General features: G+C 41.2%; 1 protein-coding gene across 4 annotated transcripts in view; it reads right to left on the reverse strand.

Annotated features, from left to right (window-relative positions):
- hdac4 (histone deacetylase 4) overlaps nt 1–18828 on the reverse strand; it is a 148514-nt gene extending 129686 nt beyond the window's left edge. Inside the window, exons 1-3 of one of the 4 annotated variants that reach the window (XM_061791729.1) lie at nt 18645–18828; nt 16524–16648; nt 15864–16064 (exon numbers count right to left, since the gene is read on the reverse strand). The gene's annotated coding sequence lies outside the window, so the exon portion shown is untranslated. Of the gene's footprint in view, nt 1–15863; nt 16112–16523; nt 16649–18644 lie in introns of all 4 variants that reach the window. The other 3 variants (XM_061791728.1, XM_061791727.1, XM_061791726.1) reach the window with 3 other exon arrangements.
- Between the last annotated feature and the right edge of the window lie 6125 nt (nt 18829–24953).

Consider the following 24953-nt stretch of genomic DNA (forward strand, 5'->3'; position numbering starts at 1 on the left):
TGACACCGCCATACAGATTCTATTTGTTAGCCTGTCTATAGCGTTTCTCATTATGTTTTAGCATTAAGCTAACAGAGGGTACGTCCCCGTTTTAAATACACGTGGAATTCTTTGTTTTATGCTTAGTTTAAAAGTCAAATTCAACTGGGAGTGGATTTAAACAGCTTGAAGCCTGTTTTTTGAATATTTTTTCATTTATTATCTGCCAAACTGCTGCTTGTTGTTTAGTGAGTTGAGTTTACTGCCACCATACAGTACTCATTTGTCAAACTTGCTCACAAGCAAAAGCAAAAAAACACTGTCAGAACGACAGACTCAAAAAACACATAAGTCAGTTCACTCGTATCACAAGGCACCACTGTACTATGATGACTGAAAAACATTTAGACTATTAGTATTAGGATTATGAGGTTAGAGGTAATGTTAGAGTGGTGAGAATCTGGGTTATGATTGTCTTACTGGACCAAAGCAAAGTAAGTACTTTTGATTCAAGGAAAACCGACATGCTCATTTATCTGGCTAACACAAGATTCAAATCTTTGCCATACCTTAGTGTTTTCCTGTGATAAACCACTGTGTCTGAGAGCTGCAGTAATGAGATTGCCGTGTTATGACATCTGGCAAATTGCAAATGTGGGAGGATGACAAACCTTGGTTTCATACAAATTTGACTAATAACGCTAACACGTTCATGCTACATGTTTTGGCAGCAGCGATCCATTGTCTATTATCGTCGGTTTTCTCAGCTCCGCAACAGCTAAAGTACAGAAATGTAACCTGGTTAAATAGCAGCGGTGATATCCAAATAAAACCTGAATGAATGAAAAATGACTTGTGTGTTATTAACACTTCTTATTAATTTGCAACTAAAATGCAGAGCATTGCGTGCTACCTTTTTACCATTAAACTACTCTAATGAATGGCATTTTTTAAAACGTCTATTTATGTAACGAGTGTTTATTAAGCAGACAGCCCTTTCCAGAAGAAGGACTTCAAATTGCACATATTCACCCTGACAACACGCCAAGTAAAACCACAGGAGTTTTGCCATTGGCAGCCAACGAGTGTGGTAGCAACCTATACTCGGTAGAAGGCTCAGGGAGAGCTACTCTATATGAAACATTAAGCATAATTTCCATTGGCTGATTGGGACTTATAAAATCAGAAAAACTTAGGTTTCAATAATCGCTAAGTCCAAACTTTACCACATGAATAGGCTCACTGGCTGGTATCTTAAGGCGTACTCATACTAGGCAATTGGAACTTCAAGCTTGAGCCCACTTGAGAACTAAAGACCAGTACGTTTGGCTAGTGTTAGCACATCTATTGTAGAGCTTTGTAACAGGAGTCGGTGGATTTGTGCTTGTAATAATTCGTGTGGGGTGGTTTTCAAAATACCAGAAAGAGCACAGAAGACCTGTGAGAAGAAGTTCAAAAATGGCCACACTGAAAAGACATGGTGAGAAGCATACAGTTGAATCCATAAATAAACACAGCTGATGATCAGTGCGTGAACTCACATATTATTAAAGAAGACCTTATGCTTTTTTCTTTTTGGGTGATAGTGGTGCCTTGAGATACAAGTTTAATTTGTTCCATGACCATGCTCTTATCTCAAAACACTTGTATCTCAAAACACATTTGCCCATTATTTTTAATAAAGTCGCAATATATTGTAAAACACAGTCAAAAATAATAATAAAAGATAATATAAAGATTTTAAATATATATTATAAATGTTAAATGGGAACATGTTTTTCGTGTTTTACCCTCTGACAAGTAAAAATGAGCCAAAGAGGAAAATGGTAATGACTAACACCCGAGAAAATAGTGAAAAAATAATAATTTTTGCAGTTAGACTTGCACTTGTAATTAACTATCTTAAAATGTAACTTACACCTAAAGGTTTTGAAATGTTTCCATATGCTGAAAGTTCAACTCTCAAACTGATTTATTCTTCCATAGGATGATGGTTTTATGATCAATCGGCTTTTCAGATGGATTGTATGCGAAATTACATTGGATTTAACATTCCGATCACACAGCGATCAACAAAATCTCATTGGCAGTAAATCACATTCAGGGGGTTCAAAAGGTGCACCCAATATGTTGTATATTTCCGTGGTTGGTTTTGTCACATTTTGTCATTTGTGACCATAATAGCTACATGGGTCCTTCATGGGTCCATTTTTAGACCTCAATTTCATGGTGTGCACACAGATTAGTGCCTGGAAAAGTTCATTCTGCCTCCGGAGACCCAGGGTGCACTAAGCCTCAGCTCAACTAGATTGTGTAACTGCTGGGAAGTTTGGATTTTGTTTTTGGTTATAGAAGCAATGGATTACATCCTCGCAGACCCACCTGACCGGGCTCGTCCCCCTGTTGTACGCATCTCCAATACAGATGGAAAGTGCATGTTGCAGCACAAGTTGGAGCCCAATATACAAAGAAATACCCCAATATCTACCCAATAATGTTGCCTGTGTTTTTTTCCTTTATCTTAAATCTAGTGGTGGGGAGCAACAAACGATTATACTTAGAGTAAATAGATTTTTCCGTTATCTGTACTTGCATATTTATTTTTCTAATGACTTTTTACTTTTTCGCTGTTACATATGAAAATAGATGTTTTTACTTTGTACTCTTTACTTTGTCAAAATAGGGTTGTTACCTTTTTCAACCTCTGTGGATGACAACACTGTGTCAAAAAAAAAAAAGAAAAAAGAAAAGAAAGAGATGTAAAGTCAACCGTGGTTAGGATCTTCATTGATTGAGATTTTGCGGTCTTTAAAAGGTGGGGAAAAAAACAGGGACAGTAGCAACATGGAGGAACGGGAGCATTAATGACCACGGCAACAGATTAGGAAAAGCAAGACACTCCCCATTCATGTGCTTATTTAAGATAACTGTTTGATATTGTTTACTCCAAGAATGTTATTTAGCGAATGCATTGTGTCCTGCGCCAGCCTAGAAACCACCAGTTTCTGATGGTGAAAAATTCTCCATCTAATCCGGAAAAAAACACATAGGCCATTCCACCGAAATGGTGCCATTTGCTTGTTGTAACTCTCTCAAAATAAACTAAAATGACTCAAATGTAAATATAAACTAAATATTTTGTTTTATTATTAAAGATAAACCTAAGGTATAGTTGAGATAAGGTGTACACAAACATGTAAAAAATATATACATATTTATTTAAATGATTATATTTCATGGTAAAGTCTCCTATAGGAAGTGGGGACAGGCAACAAATGCTATCTTTCCAGTGTTCAATGTAGTGTCAATAAATCTTTTGAATTGTATTTATTTAACATGCAATCGGATCCATGTGCAGGGCACGATTAAAAAAAAAATATTTTACAGTTAATTTGAATGTGACTGCGTACTACCAAATCCACTTAAAACAGTCCGTATAGAAGTGTGCATGGACAATGTGTTAAAGCAAACTCGACCCCTTGCCTTTTACTAATTCCGTAATCTTCGCAGCAGATGTGAATCCTCATGGGTTAATCATGGAGGTCTTGCGTGTTCTTAATCTCCATATCTATTGCAACGGACATCTGGACAAGTCTGCGAGCTGACAGAATGACTCAAATGACAAAGCCAATGGTCTGCTATTCGATACCATGTACAGTACACGGTGTCACATCAACTCAACAACTACAGCAGAATGTCTCAAGTGTCGTAGGCCTAAATTTGAAGTTACTCATTCACAATTGCTACCGTTGTAAAGCTGTTAAGCGGTAATTACACATTTCTCCTCCACAAAGAAACAGCACACAAACTGGAGTGCAAACCACAGCCAAAGGCACAAAAAATTACACGATTATTAGACTATCAGTTATTTTTAAATGCAATCAAAATATTAATGCCAAATGTGTAATTTATTTTATTTAAAAATAAACCAGATAACGGAATCACTTGAGCAGCGAAAGCTTCAATAATGACATAAAACAGTTGGGACCACAAAGCATTCTGTCATAGTCCATAAAACCAATATCCTCAGCATGAAAGGCATTTATCAAGCTTGAAACTTAAATAAGGCTTAATAAATTCTTCCAAATGCTACCTTACACTTTTGAGTCTGCTCGCACTTGAATTACTTGAATGGAATACTGTTGAAATCTTAGAAAGAGCAAGAGAGAGACAGAGAGGAGAAACAATAATGGGGCTGTAATCTGTCCTAGTCAACAACAGCTTCCCTTGTGCTCAAAAAGGGGCTCTGTTTAGTTGGATTCATCGCCTTTATTCGCCTTCCATCTACCAACTGAAGAGAATTTAGCTGAGATTCATGAGACAATACCAATATTTGATGTACAAAATTGCATTGCAAGTAGATGGAAGGAATGGTATAAAACGTTCTTAATATTCAGAGTAAAAAAGGAGTTTCAAAGCAGTGCCTGGAAGTGGAAAATGGGCCATAAGGGGTTAAGCGTCTTCTTTTTCTTTAGCCATTCTTCTAATCCAGAACTGTGGCCTTTTAAGAAGCTCCCACTGTTACTTTGTATTACAGTTACTGACTAAAACGAAAAATATTTTTTTTAAATGGCAGGAAAAAAACAGGAGTGACATAAGAGAAACAACGACAAAATGTCAATGACTAAGAATAAAACTACTCAAGATGCAGTAGCCCAAAGTATAAAACAGTTTCAGTTTTTCATTTTGATGCTGTACTTAACAAAGCAGTTCCACATATTGTCAGCCGTTTAATGAAGAGCATTTTGACTGATCTTTCAAGACCCACAGAATACTGTGTTCTGTGACAATATAATGTACTGTAAGCACTGAACCTACCAAAAGAAAGAGTAGAGTCTCCTCTTTCACCAGTACAGTTTGTTTCTACTTTTTCCTGTTTTTTAGTAATGAGCAATAGAACATGGGTTGGTTTCACCCAATCATAATGGTTCTGATCAAAAAGAGGAAAAAAGATTTTTGTGAAAAGAAACATGTCAAGGAGAACAGTGACTTTGATGCTAATATGTTTTGCTTTTGTGTCACCTCAAACTATAAGTCATATATAACGATAAATATACCTATCGAGTTGAAAGTCAGTGGCTTTTTTACATTCAGGATTCACTCCATAAACTGTGGCATTTTTTCTCACAACTACTGCAACATATTCTCTATTTATACCATGCATATGGGTCATTTCATATAATTCAATTAATATCGGTTTTCTAATTTTGCATTTTTTTTTATGCTGGGTTGGTTTTATACAGAATGTATAAATGTCTCTCATGCTGATTCCATTCTTGAAGTCCCATTCTCAAAAAGATATTGATGATTAAAAACTTTATGCCATAATAGTAAAGACAATCAAGAGATGCTGTAAATCGGTCTACACTAAGTAGGCAGTTCAATGCAAATGTAACCTGAAAACTTGCATCATGGTAAAGACAAACAGGTTCACTTGCAGCTCAGCCTCTGGCTAGCGGAGGTTATGGCTAGCAATATGCTTTTGGTGGTACAGCAAACTCATTTGAAACGACGCTTAAAAATATAATGTACTGTACATGTGTTTTCAGAGGTTATTTTTAACTGAAAATAAAATCTTTATTGTTTTTATCTTCTGTAAAAATGTGTCATGACTTTTGCGGGTCTTGGGATAACAACAGTTGAGAACCGCTAGTTTAGGACACCTGTGAGGCAGAGTGATATAGTAAGCCTAATAGCTTGATTGGGAAAAAAAGATGTTTTTAACATACTGTTACAATATCAATTAAAAAATACCCTTGTGTTTGCTAAAAAATTTATATATTTTTTTCTCTATGTCAGTTTCTCAGTGATCCAGGTCACGGTAATGTGTAAAGGTTGAATCACGGCAACTGCACTCCTCTTGTTTGTTCACTTTGTGAGTTTTTTCTTTCTGTCCTGAAAATGTTCAAATATTACAGGCAATTATGTTATAAGGCTAACAATATGTAAAGTTAAAAGTCCAAGTGCTGTTAGGATATATATATCAACAGTCATGGAATGACTCATTAAATTCCTTAATATAATTATAATAATACATAATAATGCAGGTGTTTTACCCAATACTTTAGTTATCTACGCTAGCCAGCCAAAAATAGATGGACCACTCAGTATGAAGGAAGCACTAAAGTACTACAATATTTATGAGTACTGTATTGGACAAGCATTCATCCTGGATGCATGTGCTAACACCAGAGCCACATGTGTACTTTTTGGGGTTTTTTGGTTTTGTTTTTTTTAACAAAACGCTACTGCAAACCATCTCAATTCTGTAGTTTTGTTTTTCTGACACTAAAAAAATCCCTGGGATAAAACCAACACATCCCTGCTTGGCTCCTCAGACGTCATATGAATAATTCAAAACCACCTGTCATGGATCACTGTTCTGAATAAAATTCTTTTTTTTTGGGGGGGGGGGGGGGGGGGGGGTTCTTTGTTTTCTTTCTACACATTTCCTGAGCTGGTGCAGCACCTGACAGAATGTCTGACGAAAAAAGAAAGAAACAAAAACATACAGACCTTCCAATTTAGACATCTGCAAGTTAACGCAGTTTCCATTTACTTGGGCCACTGAGTTTGATGGCATGTGTATTAATCTGGGGAAGGGAGTAGACCTCTAATTTATACAATTACAAGTGTTCAAGTTCCGTTCCTACGATAGCGCCATAACTCAAATTAGTCTATCACTAACCTATGCTAACAGAGTACTGAAATCATAATCGTTTATTGTCAATTTGTCGTCAGTTCAGGGTGTACCTGATTCTTGCCAAATGTCAGCTGCGATCGGCTCCAGCTCAGCCATGACCCCAATGATAAGTAGGACAGAAAATGGATAGATGGACTTTTGGTGAGAGAATCAAGGGAGACCCTAGACTGGTCACCAGCCAATCACATGGCACATATATAGAAACAACGATTCACACTCACATTCACATATGGACAATTTCAAACCTCAGGAAACCTAAGCTAACTTCAGGCTACAGTGGACCCCTGCTACAGTATGCGAGAGATAGGGACCGAGCCTGACCGCCATGCGCGAAAATCACTAAATGAATAAATAAATAAAAAATCTGAGGGAAAAAAAAAACAAATAATCGAGGGATCGGATCAAAAAAACTGAATAAGCAGGGGATCGGGTAAAAAAAATTAATAAAATAAGTAGGGGTTTCCATGAATAAGCCAGTACAGGTTAAAAAAAAATAATAATCTACAAATAGTTGAATTTGCGAATGCCCAACCGTGACTATGCGGGGGTCCCACTGTAAATCGTAGACTGGTTGCCAGCTAATCGCAAGCCATATACTGACAAACAACCATTAACATGTTATTGAGATGTGGGAGGAAACCGGAATACCTGGAGAAAATCCACCCAAAGCACAGGGAGAACATTCAAACTCAACACAGGAAGGCCTTGAGCCAAGATTCAAATCCAGAACTTCTCAACTGCGCGGCACATATGCTAACCACTACTCACTGTGCTGCCCTATAGAAGAACAGATGAACCTAAACGGCTTAAATAAAGACAAAGACAAGACAATAGCTTCACCTACTAAACCGAGCATGCACTCTGGTTTTGGTCAGACTTCTAGGCCTTAACACACTACATAAGGCTTCTCTCTCTCCTTCTGTTTGTGTTCAGGCAGGGGCGTCAAGCTGCATCACTATTTATTGATGCAAGATCCCCTTTGGCCAAGACCCACCACCCATTACTGCTGCTGGCATAAGGAGGCGAATGAGAGAGTTTGTCTGCGTGCGTGTGTGCGTGTGTGTGTTCTGACTCTGGGGTCCAAGGCCATAAACACAGCTCCAAAATGCCAAGTAGCATGTCAACATGCCAGCATTTGCCACCCAGGTTTAAGGTGCACAAAAAGCCCTTCAGTGCTCCTAAAATGGCATTGAGAAAGCGAAACGGTGATCTGTCATGTATGGAGAGGGGCTTAAGTATAGCCATCAGATGGAGGGCAATATGGGAAATGAGCAGCAAACTGGATGAGTGGCTTACATGAAATTGAAGATTAAAAGCTTCATGTTTCATTTCGGACCAACTCAAGGAGTAAAACATTCCGGCAGTGCAACTATTTGTTTTGGCTTTAATATAATTTTTTTTTTTTTTTTAAACTTAAGTATGACTTTGCTGGGTGTACTGATGGGAAATTCTGATTTTTCCTTAAGATCAATAAGGTGTCTACTGAACCGAATTTAACTTTCTAAAAAGAAAATCATCATTACCATGAAGGCTGGTCTATAAGCCAAATACAAGAGGGGTTGGGATGGAGTCTAAAGTTGGTAGAGTTCTTGTAAACTATCACTTTTTTTTTTAAATAGCTGCTTGAGGGGGTCAGAAAATGGCAATTCTGAACATCGCAGGCTGAGAATCATATAAAGTAAACAGCATTGCGACCAAATAAAAGGAAGTAGAAACCTACCGACATACAGTAAAACCTGCTCAGTCCATGAGGCTACATGCAATCATTTACAATTATTGTAGCAACAAGCAATCGTTTACGATTATTGTAGCACTGAAACACTCCGCTAGCACTGGACAAAACTACTTGGACACTACTGGAATCTTTTCTACTTAGAATGTGAGTCTGCTGCCTTAAAGTCCCTGGAAAGTGAAAGTAAATGTATATTGTAAACTTGATACACCACAAAGAGTGTTGTTAACAACCATGCCAAATTTGAATGATTAAAAAAATTGCCAAAATGAGGCTTCAAAATCGTGAAAAATCAAGCCGTTGTCTACTGCTTTCAAACACCATAGGCGTGTCTGCTGAATGCGTGAAAACACGCCCTGCTGAAAAATGGATGCTACTTCGTTCTCACATCTTTCTTATGCCTAGACTATACATGTTGGGGCCGTGAAAATATAGTTGTTTAAAGCCTCCAGTGGCTGGAATATATCCCAACGGGTCGTTGTGTGATTTTTTTCACAACACGACAACAAATCACTCTAATGCAGCACTCAAAACACATTTATTTCACAATTATTTCCCCCTTCTTTATCCTCCGCCTTTTGCTCCATTACGTGCGGGCACTCAGAGCCGACAACAAGGCGCTCTAAAGTGGCCACGCTAGCGGACTGTCCGAAGGGAAGGTGCATTTTCGGTGTGTAGGCATAGCTGGCTTGCTAACTGCTCGTCACAATTGTGCCGGATAACTACTGATGCGAACAAAGGCAATCTTGTATAGTGGGGGAGGAGGGACTCATTTCGGATGTTCAAGTGAATCACTGGGTGCCGTTTTAGCCACACCCCAAAACAGTTTAACGCCAAAGTATGTGGTAACTTCCAGTTGATATTCTCTTTCTCTTACCACCATCATCTGATCTGACTTGCACAGTCTTTACCGATGTTTATGGTTATTTGATTATATTGATGTTGTTGTATTGTACGGAGCCCCAGATATGACACTGGAAGTATGACCACAAGTTTTGGTCACAAAATGGGTATAACGTGCACATCAAATTGAATATCATGTCCATGAACAACTTGGACATCTATGGAGGCAAATGGAGAGCACCTTCGTTAAAAACTGCAGTTTGCAATGTCCCCTACATTAACGGTTATAGAGAAGGTGTACACAATTTGCTTACCCAACTGTCCAGGAATTATATTAATATTATAAATGTGTATTTTGTGCACATGCACATTATACCTACTTTGTGGCTACAAATTAGCTTTTTTGCGCTCGTAATGTGTATATTGTTGCTAAAATAAAAACATTGAAAAAAAATCCCCATGTCGTGTCTGGGGTGCCATAGTAATGTACAAAGAAAATGCACTGATGACAGGCGTATATCACGTACAGTAAGATGATGATTCAAACTCAATGTACAACTACAAAAACGGACCAAATACAGTACACCGTATGTCAAAGTTTTATGTATAAATAAAACAATGTCTCCTTTAAAGCTTCAAAAACGTCACACATATCTCGGGGCGTGCACCAAAGTTCATGCGGATGACCTAAAACATCCACAGTGACGTACAACCTCTTGGCCCAGACTAAAACGAGTCCCTATTCACAGTTCAAAAGAAAAAAGAAAGGACAACGTCAGCAAGCCGCACTTTTGCCACAGAATAATTAACACAAAAATTAAGCAACTGCAGTGCCATCAATGCAGTGAATGACCGACCCAGGATGAGGGAGACAAGCGGCCTTTTATACATTTTGACAAAAGACGACAAAAACAGTCATTAAAAAATATGAAGCAAAAATGGGCTTATATCATTTCATTGTAAAATATATTGTTATCCAGTGCAGCCCGGCATGCCGCACACCAGGAGGGAAGATTTCAAGGTTTTCCGTGAATGTCAATGACACGGTGGCGTGGTTAACCACCGACATGCATGAGACGAAAACGCCGATGAAATCAAAATAAGAGTAACAGTGTCAGATGACGAGTCGTGCCACTCAAGAATGTACGTTACTATTTTAACTTGTCATGCCATGCCAGTGAGTGACCTGAGCTATTTAGTCACTCCTTTTCCCTTTTTGTCACACACTTAAAAAAAGAACAAAAAGTACAACTACAATCCCCCACAGGTGTGAAACCCCAGATTTATTTGAGTTGGGGGAGCAGGAAAGTTGGAAAATTGCGGGTGTTGAACCCTTTCACCAGAAATAGTGTGGATGTTGAAACACACACAACTCTTGCTGGTCTGATGCCCCTTAACATCACATTTTCAAGGTAGCGGGGTGGATGACATTGATAAGAGCGGAAAAGTCTGGGTGTTGATCCCTTTCACAGGGACAAGTGTGGATGATGTACCTTTTCACCAGAAATAGTGTGGGTATTGAAACACTAACTTCCCCCGCGGATGCAATGCCCCTGAACGTAACACTTTCAAGTTGTGGTGTAATATTGATAACAGTAGGAAAAGTGTGGGTGTTAAACCTTGGTGGTGACACCCCCACTTTTTCAAGTTGGGTGATATTGATAACAGGGTATTGATGCCTTTTACCAAGAACAGTGTGGGTGTTGAAACACATCCCCTGTGGGTCCGATGCCCCTGGGGAGGTGGGTGATACTGATAACAGTGGGAAACGTGTGGGTGCTGAACCCTTTCACTAGTAATAGTGTGGGCGGTGCCACATTCACATCCCCCATAGGTGTGGGGCCCCTCAACGTAACATTTTACAGTAGAGTTGGGGGTGGGTGGGTGACATTGAAAACGGTGGGAAAAGTGTGAGCGTTTAACCCTTTCATATGGAAACGTGTGGGTGTGGAAATAGCCTCATTTCCACATTGTGAAAACACTGACCATAAAGTTTTTTAGTTTTGGTGGTGGGGGTGGGAAAAGTGTGGGTGTTGATCACTTTCACGGGGGAAAAGTGTGGGTGACCCTGAATGTAACATTTTTAGATGGATGCGTGGGTGATATACAGTAACAGTGGGAAAGGTGTGAGTGTTAAACCCTTTCACCAGGAATAGCGTGGTCATTGTAACACATCCCCCACAAGTGTGATGCCTCTTTACGTAACATTTTCATGTTGGGGCAGTGGGGTGACATTGATCAGAGTGATAAAAGTGTGCGTGTTGCACCAGGATAAGACACATTTATTCATTTTCCGTACCACTTATCCTCACAAGGGTCGCGGCCGTGCTGGAGCATATCCCAGCTGACTGTCCGAGAGGCGGGGCACACCCTGAACTGGTCGCCAGCCAATCGCAGGGCATATATGAACAAACAACCATTCACACTCACATTCACACCTACGGGCAATTTAAAGTCTTCAATTAACCGACCATGGATGTTTTTGGGATGTGGGAGGAAACCGAAGTACACGGAGAGAAAACCCACGCAGGCACAGGGAGAACATGCAAACGGCACACAGGCGAGGCCGGATTTGAACCCGGGTCCTCAGAACTGTGAGGCAGATGTGCTAACCAGTCGTCCACCCTGCCGCCAGGAAAAGACACAGTTGGGGGCGTGACACGATTACAGAAGGAAAGGTGTGGGTGTCCAAACCTTTTACCGGGTAAAGTCTGGGTACAACCATCTAATTCAAAATCTTGCTCTATCCTTAAAATGAACACTGGAAAAAAAATCCCTAGTGAAAACTGAGCCAACCAACAAAGCAGAAACACATATGTGGCAAATGCATTAACACTAGTGATTAAAATAGATGCTATACTGTATTAAATAAACAAGTATAAACTCCAATAAATAAATTTCCAATTGTTGTGTAGTCATTTATGTAGAACAATGTTTCTCATTTTCACTGGACGAGGCGTGACATTGGATGAGCTTGAGAGCATGGAAGCATCTCGAATTTTCAAATTTGTCATTTTGGGAGTAATCAAGACAGCGTAACAATAACAAGCACTGGAATAGTTAGCAGTAAACAACAATTAAGAAACGTCTCCTTTTGCATAACTCCTGAAATGAATCATTTAAAATGCACTTGTGCCATGTAGACAGCCCCCAGGTTTTCTGCTCTAATTGACTATGAATAATTCAGCCAGCAGCAGCAGTATATTTGCTACTGACGTGTTCTTAGTATTAGCTGAGGTATGTATAATTTCATCATTCAGATTTTACACAACATCAACTTCAGCATAGAAAAAAGGGAAATTTATGAGGGAGTGGATATAAAGTAACTGAGTTTTTACCATCTCCAATGGGCGTGACTAACTCAAGGAGTCAATGTGAGTGTTAATGGAGGAATGAGTAACTGCTCCATTGGGAGGGTAAAAAGGAAGTGACACTTTCTGGTATAAAGGACATGTAGTGACGTAATACACTGTGCTGCTTGTTCACTATGTAAAAGCGAGAGAGACCATGACCGCAGGACATGACATCAACCTGCTGTCAAGACGAGGACGGTAACATGTCGGACAGTCTGGAGGGCATCATATGGACAGTATTTCATTTATGGTTGTGCAAGATGTGAAAAAAAATAAAACTTGTCTGAAGACATCATGAGATGTAGAATAATTTACCTTATGTCCCCTATGAACACCCCGAGGTAATCAGACACCACCAGAGACATAAATATTAGGGCCAGATCAATAATTTTTTGGGTTAATATTTGGCATTAAACATTTCTGATAATCGATTAATTGGCCGATTCATTTAAAAAATATATCCATCCATTTTCTGAGCCGCTTATCCTCACTAGGGTCGCTGGAGCCTATCCCAGCTATCATCGGGCAGGAGGCGGGGTACACCCTGAACTGGTTGCCAGCCAATCGCAGGGCACACATAAACAAACAACCATTCACACTCACATTCACACCTAGGGGCAATTTAAAGACTTCAATTAACCTACCATGCATGTTTTTGGGATGTGGGAGGAAACCGGAGTGCCCGGAGAAAACCCACGCAGGCACGGGGAGAACATGCAAACGCCACACAGGTGGGGCTGGGGATTCAACCCCGGTCCTCAGAACTGTGAGGCAGACGCTCTAACCAGTTGGACACCGTGCCGCTACAAAATATATAATAAATAAAATAACTTCTTTTTTGGTCCCTTAACGCTTGCAACAACAAAGATGTGAATTACAGGCAGAACGTATTACAGTTTTACTTTGTCCTTTAGTATTAGTTCAACTTTACAACAGAGAGGAATTTTCAAGTTGGCCTGCAAAAACATGCAAAAAAAGCTTTAACTGATGAATTTATCTTTAGCCCATAGATGTATGCAGTATATGAGCAACATAATGTGTGAAGTTACTGGGAAAACATTTACGCATGTTGCCCTTGAACAGTAAATCATAATTCTTCTGTGCCATTATTTTTTTGCCATGAAGTGATGACCTCAAAATAAAAGCCTGAGACACCTTTCTCAGATGTCAAAACATGTCATCTTTGACAGCTTTGCATTTTAAATACAGTGGACACCCGCATATTCGTGGCTCGTCATCTGCGGATTCACCTGTTCCCCCAAGAATAGCGGGGGACCATTGTATATGATGTACAGAGAGAGAGTTTATACTGAAACAGGTATCGATCTTTTTCTTTTTAACTTTTAAAAAGATTCCCATAAACAAAATTTCCCTTCAAGAAATGTGTATCTCCACAGTCTCACAAACGCTGAATTTTACCCAAAACTTTCTTCTCGTCTCTCTTCTGGTTGTTATGAGCGGTGGATTTAAGAACGTGTTATGAACTGTTCTCCATCTCAATTTGTTGCTGACAGTGGTAATAGAGGAGCAGAAGATATGGCTGTAAAAGCAATATTGTGCTCAGGAGTATAGCATCATAGTTTGAGGATGATTTCGAGACATCGCTACAAAGGGGGTTCGGGGGCCTGTTTGTGTATTTGCTAATGCAGGCCACTAGGCGTCCAAACAGTACATAAGCCAGAGATCAGCTGTGAAGCAATGAAACAGATAAAATGGGGAGCTGGGTGGTCATACAATCCACAATCGTCCTGGTTAAGTGTGCCCGAGCACAGCATGGTCCTTTCAAAACAAGCAAGAATAGAATCCATTAGTAACCATTAGCGTGACATCCACAACATGTCCACAAACAAGGATGCCTTTCCAAAGCACCAACCCCTCCAACACTTGCTAAATGAGTTTTGGAACTGGGTTCAAAGTTGGGGCAAGGGCCCGGCGAGGCGCAGCGGATCCAAAAAGAGGGGTTATTGTTGGAGTTGCGGGGTACGGATTCGGGTACGGCAGACTGTAGGAAGCCAAGTGGAGGAGAATGCTTTATGGCTGCAAGCTCACTGGGTCAACACAAGGATTCATCAAGCCTCAAATCGCATCAGTCGAGGCTGAGAGATTCTGTATAGTTGCCCATTAAATGCTGGATGTCCATTTTACTCCGTTGAATCTTCCTCTTGTCTGCTTTTTACAGCTCCGCTTGCCCCGCTGTCAATAACCGGCTTCCTTTCTTTCATCACGTCCACTTGATATTTAATGAAGGAAGATGTAGCTGGGTGATGAGGGATAACACAGAGCTTTCTGTTTTATTTATTTCTACAAATGTACCCCTGCGTGTGCCTTTTTGTCCCAATGTTGTCTTGTGATCGACAGACATAAAAAATGTTTTAAAAAACACCAAAAAAAGCACTTAAAATTTTAGACCGATGTCTAAATGTTGGTCTGAAAAGTAACATTTAAAATAGGATTTTCATTTTTACATTTGAGAGGAGCCAACAGTGGCGGTGTCTGGCATGTGCGATGTGTGAGGCCGCACAGGGCAGCATTTCTGGGAGTAAAAATGGTAAATGAATTGGTGTTCTGTTAGCATCGTGAAATGCAAAGCATTGGCGTTTTATGGGGGGTTTGCACCCCCTCGTGGACACATGAGGGGCTTTCAAGGATTTTACACGAATGATCGTGCATGGGTGGGGATAGATTCATGATTCATGATGATTGATTCATAAAGACTGCGGACACATTTAAATCATCCGCGGTTATCACCAGCTCATACTGTATTTGATCGCATTGTCTTTTGCCACACCAGCCAAGTGGCAATGCTCCAGTCACGCACGCGCTCTCCATGCGAAACTGTCATTGCGCCTCACTTAATGGGCTGTGTTCCCGCCCACGAGGCGCACACAGCCCCTTTTTTTAAAAACGCCGGCTGCGCTCATCTACAAAATTAAAAACACCCGGTCTAAACAGCCTCCTCGCAGTTATGCTAAGCACAGCACTGGACATATCCTAGTCACTAAAATAGAGCCCAAACTGCTTTTGTAAACTACCTCCTCCATGTTGTCAGTGGCAGCAGTGCTCTTCAGCGGGGGCGCACGTTGAACTACAGATTATCGATGTATCGCCCAGCCCCACATTGACATAAATAGTTTTTTTAAGTCATTTATAAAGTTTAAATATTTATATATTCAAGCATGGGAGGAAAAAAGCACATCAGAGATGGACCACTTGAAAGTAGGTGAAAACAGTTTACCAATCATAATAATCTCACCTCTCTAGTAATTTGGATCCTGCAGGTTGCTTGCTCTTCTCTTCAGCCTGCTTGTGTTCTTGCTGCAGCCTGTGCCGTTGTCCTGCACCGCTCAAGAGGCCACCAGCTGCTCTCCAGAGCTTGGAAGGCTGAAGCGGGAATACTTTTCCTCCAATTATGTCATGAGGGAGCAGAGCTGCACATTTGGAACACTGCAGTCCTCTGGGGGGAGACAGAGTGGCCTCCGTCACACAAACAGGGAGTGTAACCTAAAAAAAAAAGGCAGCAAACGTACTCGCACTCGGTATTTACAACAGGGGTTACCAACAGTGTAGGGGAGTGACTAATTACATGTAATGAGATTACATAATTTCATTACAAAATTTATGCAATTGCAACCATTACATTACTGGGAGAAAATGTGTAATTAAATTACAGTTGCTTTTGAAAATTTCTCTGACTACAATTATAGTTACATTTGAAAATTAGCTGCAAAAGCTCCGATTTTGTTCATAACACTCCTTCTAAAGCCGAAGCTTGTGATTGGCTCTCTCTGGTCATGTGCCATTCTGCAGTAGTTTCAAACATGACATAGTTTTTCAAATATGACCTCCAAGCGCCACTTTGTGGTGCAATCTATTAGCTTGTCTGAGATTTTGAAAAGGTATGACTCATTGTTACCCTTTAGAACATCCATCCATCCATCCATTTTCTGAGCTGCTTTTTCTCACTCGTGTCGCGGGCGTGCTGGAGCCTATCCCAGCTATTATCGGCCAGGAGTCGGGGTACACCCTGAACTGGTTTCCCTTTCGAACATATAAAAGAATATTGACTTTTGAACAGTTTCATCTTTATAATGTTTGATTTTTTTATTATTGAATATTCACTTATCTTTGTTGTCATATGTCATATGTGCTACATTTACGCCAGATGTAACGAGACACACACCTTCCAAAAACCTCAACTTTCATCTCATCCGTCCATATAATTTAGATGTTTTTTCCAAAAGTAAGACGAGTCTTTATGTTCTTTTTGGTTAGCAGTGGTTTTTGCCTTGGCCTGCAGTCCTTTAGAAGTTGTTTAGAAGTTAGCAGTGGTTGTTTAGAAGTTGTCCTTTAGAAGAAGTTCCTTTGTGGCCTGGATGAGTCAATGCTGTTCTCTTGGGGTAATCTTTGTAGGCCAGCCACTACTGGGAAGGTTCACCACTGTTCATTGTTTTCGCCATGTGAGGATAATGGCTTTCCCTATGGTCTGCTGGAATCCTCAAGCTTTAGAAATGTCTTTTGTAACCCTTTCCAGACTGACAGACATCCATCCATCCATCCATCCATTTTCCGTACCGTTTCTCCTCACTAGTGTCGTGGGCGTGCTGGAGCCTATCCCAGCTATCTCCGGAGGAGAGGCAGGGTACACCCTGAACTGGTCGCCAGCCAATCGCAGGGCACATATAAACAAACAACCATTTGTACTCACATTGACACCTATGGGCAATTTAGAGTCTGCAATCAACTTACCACTCATGTTGTTGGGATGTGGGAGGAAACCGGAGTGCCCGGAGAAAACCCACGCAGGCACAGGGAGAACGTGCAAACGCCACAAAGGCAGGGCCGGTATTTGAACCCCGGTCCTCAGAACTGTGAGGCAGATGTGCTAACCAGTCTCCACCATACCGCCCTGATAGACATCAATTACTTTATTTCTCAACTGTTGTGGAATTTATTTGGATCTTGTCATTTTGTTGCTGCTTTTTCAGATGTTTTGTCCGACTTGATTTTGTTGAGACAGATTCTGTTTAAGTGATTTCTTAATTGAACAGGTCTGGAGGTAATCAGGCTTGGTTCTCCATCCATCCATCCATTTTCTGTACCGCTTATCCTCACGTGGGTTGTGGGAGTGCTGGAGGCTATCCCAGCTATCTTGGGGCGAGAGGTGGGTTACACCCTGAACTGGTCGCCAGCCAATCGCAGGGTACATATAAACAAAACAGTCGCACTTGTGATCAGTGAAAATTAACCAAAAATTGTGATTAGCCACAATGATTTCATGATTTAACAAGGGGTAATTACTTTTTCACACAAGACCAGGTAACTTTGAAAAGTTTTTTTTTTCCTTAATAAATCAAATCATTTAAAAACAGCATTTTAAGTTCACTTGGGTTAGATTTATCTGATATTTACATTTTAAAGTGGGTGAATTATGCAAAAATATAAGAAATCGAGGGGGTCAATACATTTTCCCTGTTTTTTTTGGGGGGTGGGGGGTAAAGTAGAAGTACTGTTTAAACTCGTGTAAAAGTACATGCTTCAGTGCAAGTCTTGTGTTTTTGTTTTTTGTTTTTTATTTAAGAGTTACCTGTTCCCATAGCTTTGCTAACGTGAACTGCAAATTTAAAAAAAAAGTGCTAAATTAATAACTGAAAAATACACCTTACTTGTACTTTTTCAGATTAGATAGAGACCGTGGTGGTTGACTTAACCTTTGTCTATATTTTTTACGTCATGTCATCCGCGGTGGTTAAAGAAGTAACGAGCCTATTTGGACAAAGTAAGGAGTATTAAGTACGTATATCTGCTTTCAAATGTAGTGTGTAAAAGTAAAAAGTCCTCAGAAAAAAATAAATACACCAGCGTCACCACCGTCTGATAAACTACTTATGTACACTACCTAAGTATTTGTACCTCGTTACTACACTTAAAACAACACAACTTGTGGGACATTTTACATCAATGAGTACTTCCACCTCCCGAACGTCTGACTTCGGAAGCCGAACACACCTCTTGCTCCCCGAGGACGACAAATTACCTCAGTCTGCACTCTTGGGTGCTCGTCTGACGGTTCCTGCGAGCATTCCCAGACGTTTTCAAGACACCCCGAAGAAGAAGAGAGCCAAGAGAGCCAAACTAGTCCGCCGGCCGGCGGGCAGCTCCCCGACCCCAATTGTTGTTCTTCCTCTCTGCTGTCACTCAAACAACGAATGCATATCCGAGGAGGGCGGGGCTTGGCTTCGCGGGGCACTTCACCTTGGTGGAGAGTGGACGGACACATCATTGCATACACTTGCAAATGCACTGATATTCAGTACATTGATTCATTTCATTGTTATTTAACAGGGGGGAAATGCCCGAATGCCACGGTGGACGACTGGTTAGAGCGTCAGCCTCACAGTTCTGAGGACCCGGGTTCAATCCCCGGCCCCGCCTGTGTGGAGTTTGCATGTTCTCCCCGTGCCTGCGTGGGTTTTCTCCGGGCACTCCGGTTTCCTCCCACATCCCAAAAAACATGCATTCATTGGAGACTCTAAATTGCCCGTAGGCATGACTGTGAGTGCAAATGGTTGTTTGTTCCTATGTGCCCTGCGATTGGCTGGCAACCAGTTCAGGGTGTACCCCGCCTCCTGCCCGATGACAGCTGGGATAGGCTCCAGCACGCCCGCGACCCTAGTGAGGAGAAGCAGCTCAGAAAATGGATGGATGGAAATGCCCGAATGAATGAACCATTTCACCGGGAAGGGTGTGAATGTTAAAATACCCACAGCCACCAAAAGTGCGACATCCTTGACCGTATCATTTTTGTTGTTGTTGTTGAAGTTGAAGTTGAAGTTGTTGAACCCTTTTAATGGGAAAAGTGTGGGTGTTGAAACATTCAAACCCCCAAAGCTACACCTGACCGTTTTGGAGTTGGGGGGGGGGGGGCACGGTATTGGTATAACAGCATGAAAAGTCTGGGTGTTTAACCCATTCACCCAGAAAGCTGAAGCGCCCACAACCCTAACAGGTGCAACACCCCTGACCGTAACATTTTCGAGTTGGAGGTTAATATTGGTAACAGTGGGAAAAGTGTGGATTTTGAACCCTTTCACCAGGAAAAGTGTGGGTGTTTAGATGCACATAACCCCCACAGGAATGACACCCCTAACCATGACATTTTTTAGTTGGGGGGTGATATTGACAACAACAGTGAGAAAGGTGTGGGTGTTGAACCCATTCACCAGGAAAAGGGGAGGTGTCAAAACCTCCACATTCCCCATGGGTATGACACCCCTGACCATAACATTTTAAAATTGGGGATAATGATAACAGTGGATTAAGTGCAGGTGATGTTGAAACCTTTCATCGGGAAAAGTGTCAGTGTCGAACCCTTTTACCCGGAAAAGTATGGGTGTGGAAAAAATATGGGTGTTGAACCCTTTCACTAGAAAAAGTGTGAGAGTTGAACCATTTCATCAGTAAAAGTGTGGGTGCTGAAACCACTCACCAGGAAAAGTGTGGGTGTTGAACCCTTTCACTGGAAAAAGTGTGGGTTTTGATCCCTTTCATCAGGGAAAGTGTGGGTGTTGAACCCTTTCATCCCCCCCCAAAAAAGTGTAGGTCTTGAAACATACATTAAAACCAGTGACTAAAACACTGTTCTTTACTATACTGTACAAAAAAAGGATATAATATTGTCATAATATGTGGAATTGTGATGTGTATATTGAGGGCCATCAAAAAACAGGGATGGGTTCACGTGGGTGGACACGAGCTATTGGGTTTCTAAATAATTGCAACAGGGTGCGACTCGACGGGATTTAATGCGTCAATTTCCTTAATGTCGTCTAAATCCAATTTTGATAATCACGGACTCATCTTTTTCAAGCAATTGCTTGTTATGGACTCCCTAATGACTGCTTGTTATTTGGCCAACAAAAGCCCTTCAAAAAAAATCCATCCATCCACTTTCAATAGACTTGTAATCATTAAGATCGTGGGTGAGCTGGGGCCTATCCTAGTTTTGAGCAAGAGAACCTGGGTGCACCCTGGACTGGTCGCCAGCCAACCGCAATCTACACATATTGACAACAAACCATTCACAGTCACATTCACATCTAAGGATGAGGAGATTCAAACCCAGAACCTCTTGACCGTGAAGCCGATATGCTAACCGCTAATGGAATAAACCGAGGCAGCTGAGTAGATGTGTAGAAGAAAGTGACAATGTAATAACAATCCTCTCAAAGTGACCTGTCCCCAAAGCTTACTTGAACATGGTACAACTTAACCTAGCTTCCCTCTTCTTGTCGGGGAAGGAAAGTGACAACATCATAAACATCCTCTCCAACTCACCCTCGAGGCACGTGAAATGAGACACTTTGAAATTTAAACTGTTCAAAGGCAGAGTGATGGATGACAAGCTCTTTGAGCAAATTACTAAGAAATCACCACTTGGATTTTCTTACAGATACAAGGCATGATTGTGATTATGATTATTAAAGACCCTCTTGGAATCGTTCTTAATTATTTCAATGAATGAATGATCTTCTGGGGGTAACAACATATCTGAAAAATTCAGAATATTTTCAAGTACAGTATATTGTATTGCCAAGAGAATTCGCTCACCTGCCTTGACTCAGATATGAATTTAAGTGACATCCCATTCTTATTCCATGGGGTTTAAAATGACACCAGTCCTCCCTTTGCAGTTTTAACAATTTAAATTCTTCTGGGAAGTTTTTCCATAAGGTTTAGGAGTGTGTTTATAAGAATTTATGACCATTTTACCAGAAGTGCATTTGTGAGGTGACACACTGATGTCGGACAAGAAGACCTGGCTCTCAGTCTCCGCTCTAATTCATCTAAAAGTGTTCTATAGGGTTGAGGTCAGGATTGCGCAGGCCAATCAAGTTAATCCACATCAAACTCTCTCATCAGTGTCTTTATGAATCTTGATTACCCTTTCCTGTTCCAACATATCTGTGCACCTGTGCACAAACCAAGGTCCATAAAGACATCCATTTCATCCATCCATTTTCAACACCGCTTATCCTGGTTAGGGTCGCGGGACGCTGGAGCCTATCCCAGCTGACTTCGGGCGAAAGGCGGACTACACCCTGAACTGGTCGCCAGTCAGTCGCAGGGCACAGATAGACACGGACAACCATTCGCACTCACATTCACATCGTCACTGAGTGGGAACTGAACCCACGCTGCCTGCACCAAAGTCAGGCGCGTGTACCACTACACCATCAGTGACTTCCATAAAGACATGGATGAGATAATTTGGTGTGAATGAACTTGACTGGCCTGCACAGAGTACTGCCATCAACACAAGAGAACATCTTTAGGTCAATTTCGAGTGGACAGTGAGCCAGGCTTTCTCGTCCAACATCAGTGTGTGACTTCACAAATATGATCCTGGAAGAATGGGCAAAATGGGCATCAACTACCTTGTTGAAAGCCTTTCCACAAGATTTAAAGCTGGTACAGCTGCAAAGTGTAGACCAACAACTTGTTAAACCATATGGATTTAGAATGGGATAGCACTTAAAAATCAAACGTGATATATAATATTGTGTATGTGTGTATTGTAATGGAAAATTTCATATTTGATATTGTATAACTGGGTTCAGTGTGTTTTTGTACCTTTAATAGATAATCGCAACACCGGGTTAAATTAGACTACAGAAGAAGTAACTGCAGTCTGTCTGCTCATGAACAATAGCGAAAGGTGTTATGAAGCCGACTGCATGCATTTCCTCGAGAGGATGAATATTTTGTTTTCCTTTTGTGACACCTCAAACTATAAAACAACACAAAAAAGACTGACTGCAATTGGCTGGCAACCAATTCAGGGTGTACCCCGCCTCCTGCCTGACGATAGCTGGGATAGGCTCCAGCACGCCCGTGACCCGAGTGAGGAGAAGTGGCTCAGAAAATGGATGACTGGAGGGATGAATGGATGGAAAAAAGACTGAGCAAGGGCTTTTGATTGAAAAAATAACAATTATTTACAGATATACAACTAAGAAATCCAGCTCTGAGACCACCTCTTGGCCAGACCTTCAAGATGCTGCAGTTCTCCATGTCAAATTGTCTGACTTACTTACAAAGATAATAAACTGCACAAGTTACTTTGTCTTCAATCGTTTTCTTCAGGTATTCTCTATGGGGCATAATCTCCTATATGCTTAAGTCAGAAAAGGCTCGCAGCTCTGCGCTTTTCTGACTGCTCCCATTCTGGCTGTCCACTTAATTTTTCCATTTGCGCATCTTCTCGCCATTACGCACTCTGGGTGGAGTAACGTAGAAGTGTGGGTGTTCCGTGTCATATCTGGCCTAACGCATATTCTCCAAAAGATATAGCGTGTTTCCTCATTCGCACTCCAGAGGCTATAGGAAGTCGAGCGCCCCGGGAAGGTGAAGCATCATATTGCACATTTTGATTTAGTTAACTGCTCCCATGCTACGAGCCTCCAACGGCTGGTGACCACCCGGCGGCTGACTCATGCCGATGGTGCGGGAGACACCTGGCCCATATACAGTACTTCACCAACTGCCCAACGGCCATAAATGTTTCCCTGATCAACGGCCAACTTCAACATTATATCACATTAACTGGCAAAGACAAATTCAGCACCAGCAGACTATTTTTCATCTACATGTGAAAGACATTTTTGCTTCAGACAAGCTATATGGCGGCTTGGGAGTTTGTTTGAAAGCACCGCTCACAGCAACTGCAGTCTTCTTAATGGTGCGATGGTGTGTAAGATTTTTAAATTTCATTTGTTTTTATTTGATATATGTCAAAGTCGATCGTGAAATCCATTTAGCTTGTATGGCGCTACTATGGTTGCTGGGCAATGCTGATCAACAGCTGGCTCACTCGCTTTCGTATTGATGGCCTTCCAAACAGTGTTCAGTCATAAGCACAGTATTCTGAGTAAATTACATTGCTTGTACAGTATTTATTTAACATAGAATACAAAAAGTTCTTTCAAAGTACCCTGTTAGATGAGCGGTGCTCACGTCTCACCTAACTTCCGGATCCGCTACGGACGTTAATTTCATATTTAAATCGTCAACACATTTTTCAAATCGATTTCTGTAACAATCACATATCTCAGGAAACTCCACTGCCAGTTAAAACAGCCTCCCTGAGACTTCAATGAGTCACGCCTCGTGGGCGGTTGCGCACATATTTGCCCAGTACAAGGGGTGTGTCAGATGTCATATACAGGAGACTCGGCGCACCTTGACAGCGCGCAAGCCAGCTACATAAAAGAAGCCTTACGCACAAACAGGGGAATATGGCCCTATCAGAACAAGTAATTGTTTTCTACAATTCCAAAATTAACAGGAAGTCAGCCATTTTGGTTTAAAGCAGCCATTTTGGGTCAATTCCAGGCCTCGTACTTTGACAAACTCCAGGCAAGGATCCGAGATTGGCGACACCAAATGGTGAAGCTTGAAGATGTATGGATGGATGAATGGACGGATGGGTGGCAGATGGATGGATGGATAGACAGGTTGGTAGATGTGTTGGTCGGCACAGGGATGGATGGATAGATAGATGGGTGGATGGATAAATAGAGGGGTTGGTAGATGGGTTTGAAGGTGGATGGATGGAGGGATAATAGATGATAGGTGGATGGACAGACAGGCAGACTGACGGGCAGGCAGACAGATGAACTTGCTATACCACTCAAAGTGTATTTGGTCCAAAGCCAACTGGTAATTTGATCTCTGGCCCGGTCCAAGATGAACAGTACAGGAAAGTTTGCGTGTGCGCCCTCATTGTAAAATTGCTTTGACAGCAGCAGCTAGATTTCCTGTAGACGATGACAGGAAGATCAATGATTCTGAGCGCACAATAGCGCAGCGTTCTCATGGGAGGGTGGCATTATCTGTCCGAAGATAAACTCACAGCGGTGCTGTCACACGCTGGATGTCACAAACAGGATCAGTGGGAAGGTGCGATGGCTTTATGAACGCCAGAGGAAGTTACTGCTACTGATATCGAGTCCTGTGAGAGAACTTTGTGAGAGAGAGAAGCCTTTTGGACAAATCAAATCAAACTCATATCCATTCTGTTATTTAATTTCAAGGGTTCTGCCACCCACTGTAAAAAGGAAAAATGGCTAACAGGGCTTGTGTTTGTTCATCCAGCTAATACAATTATGCTTGTGAGTCAAGTCGAGACTGTGATTTAAAGGTCATGCAAAGACACAACTATATTTTAAAGTCGACATACTTTTAGCTGGTGTTATTAACGTTAACTTTTCTCCTGAAGAGCTTTATCTCGTACCAGTGTATATGCAGCGAGTTTTTAATTAATGTCATTCACTAACAAAGTTAC

This window comes from Phyllopteryx taeniolatus, chromosome 12 (genome assembly GCF_024500385.1).
Source record: "Phyllopteryx taeniolatus isolate TA_2022b chromosome 12, UOR_Ptae_1.2, whole genome shotgun sequence".
NCBI classification, from domain to species: Eukaryota; Metazoa; Chordata; class Actinopteri; order Syngnathiformes; family Syngnathidae; genus Phyllopteryx; species Phyllopteryx taeniolatus.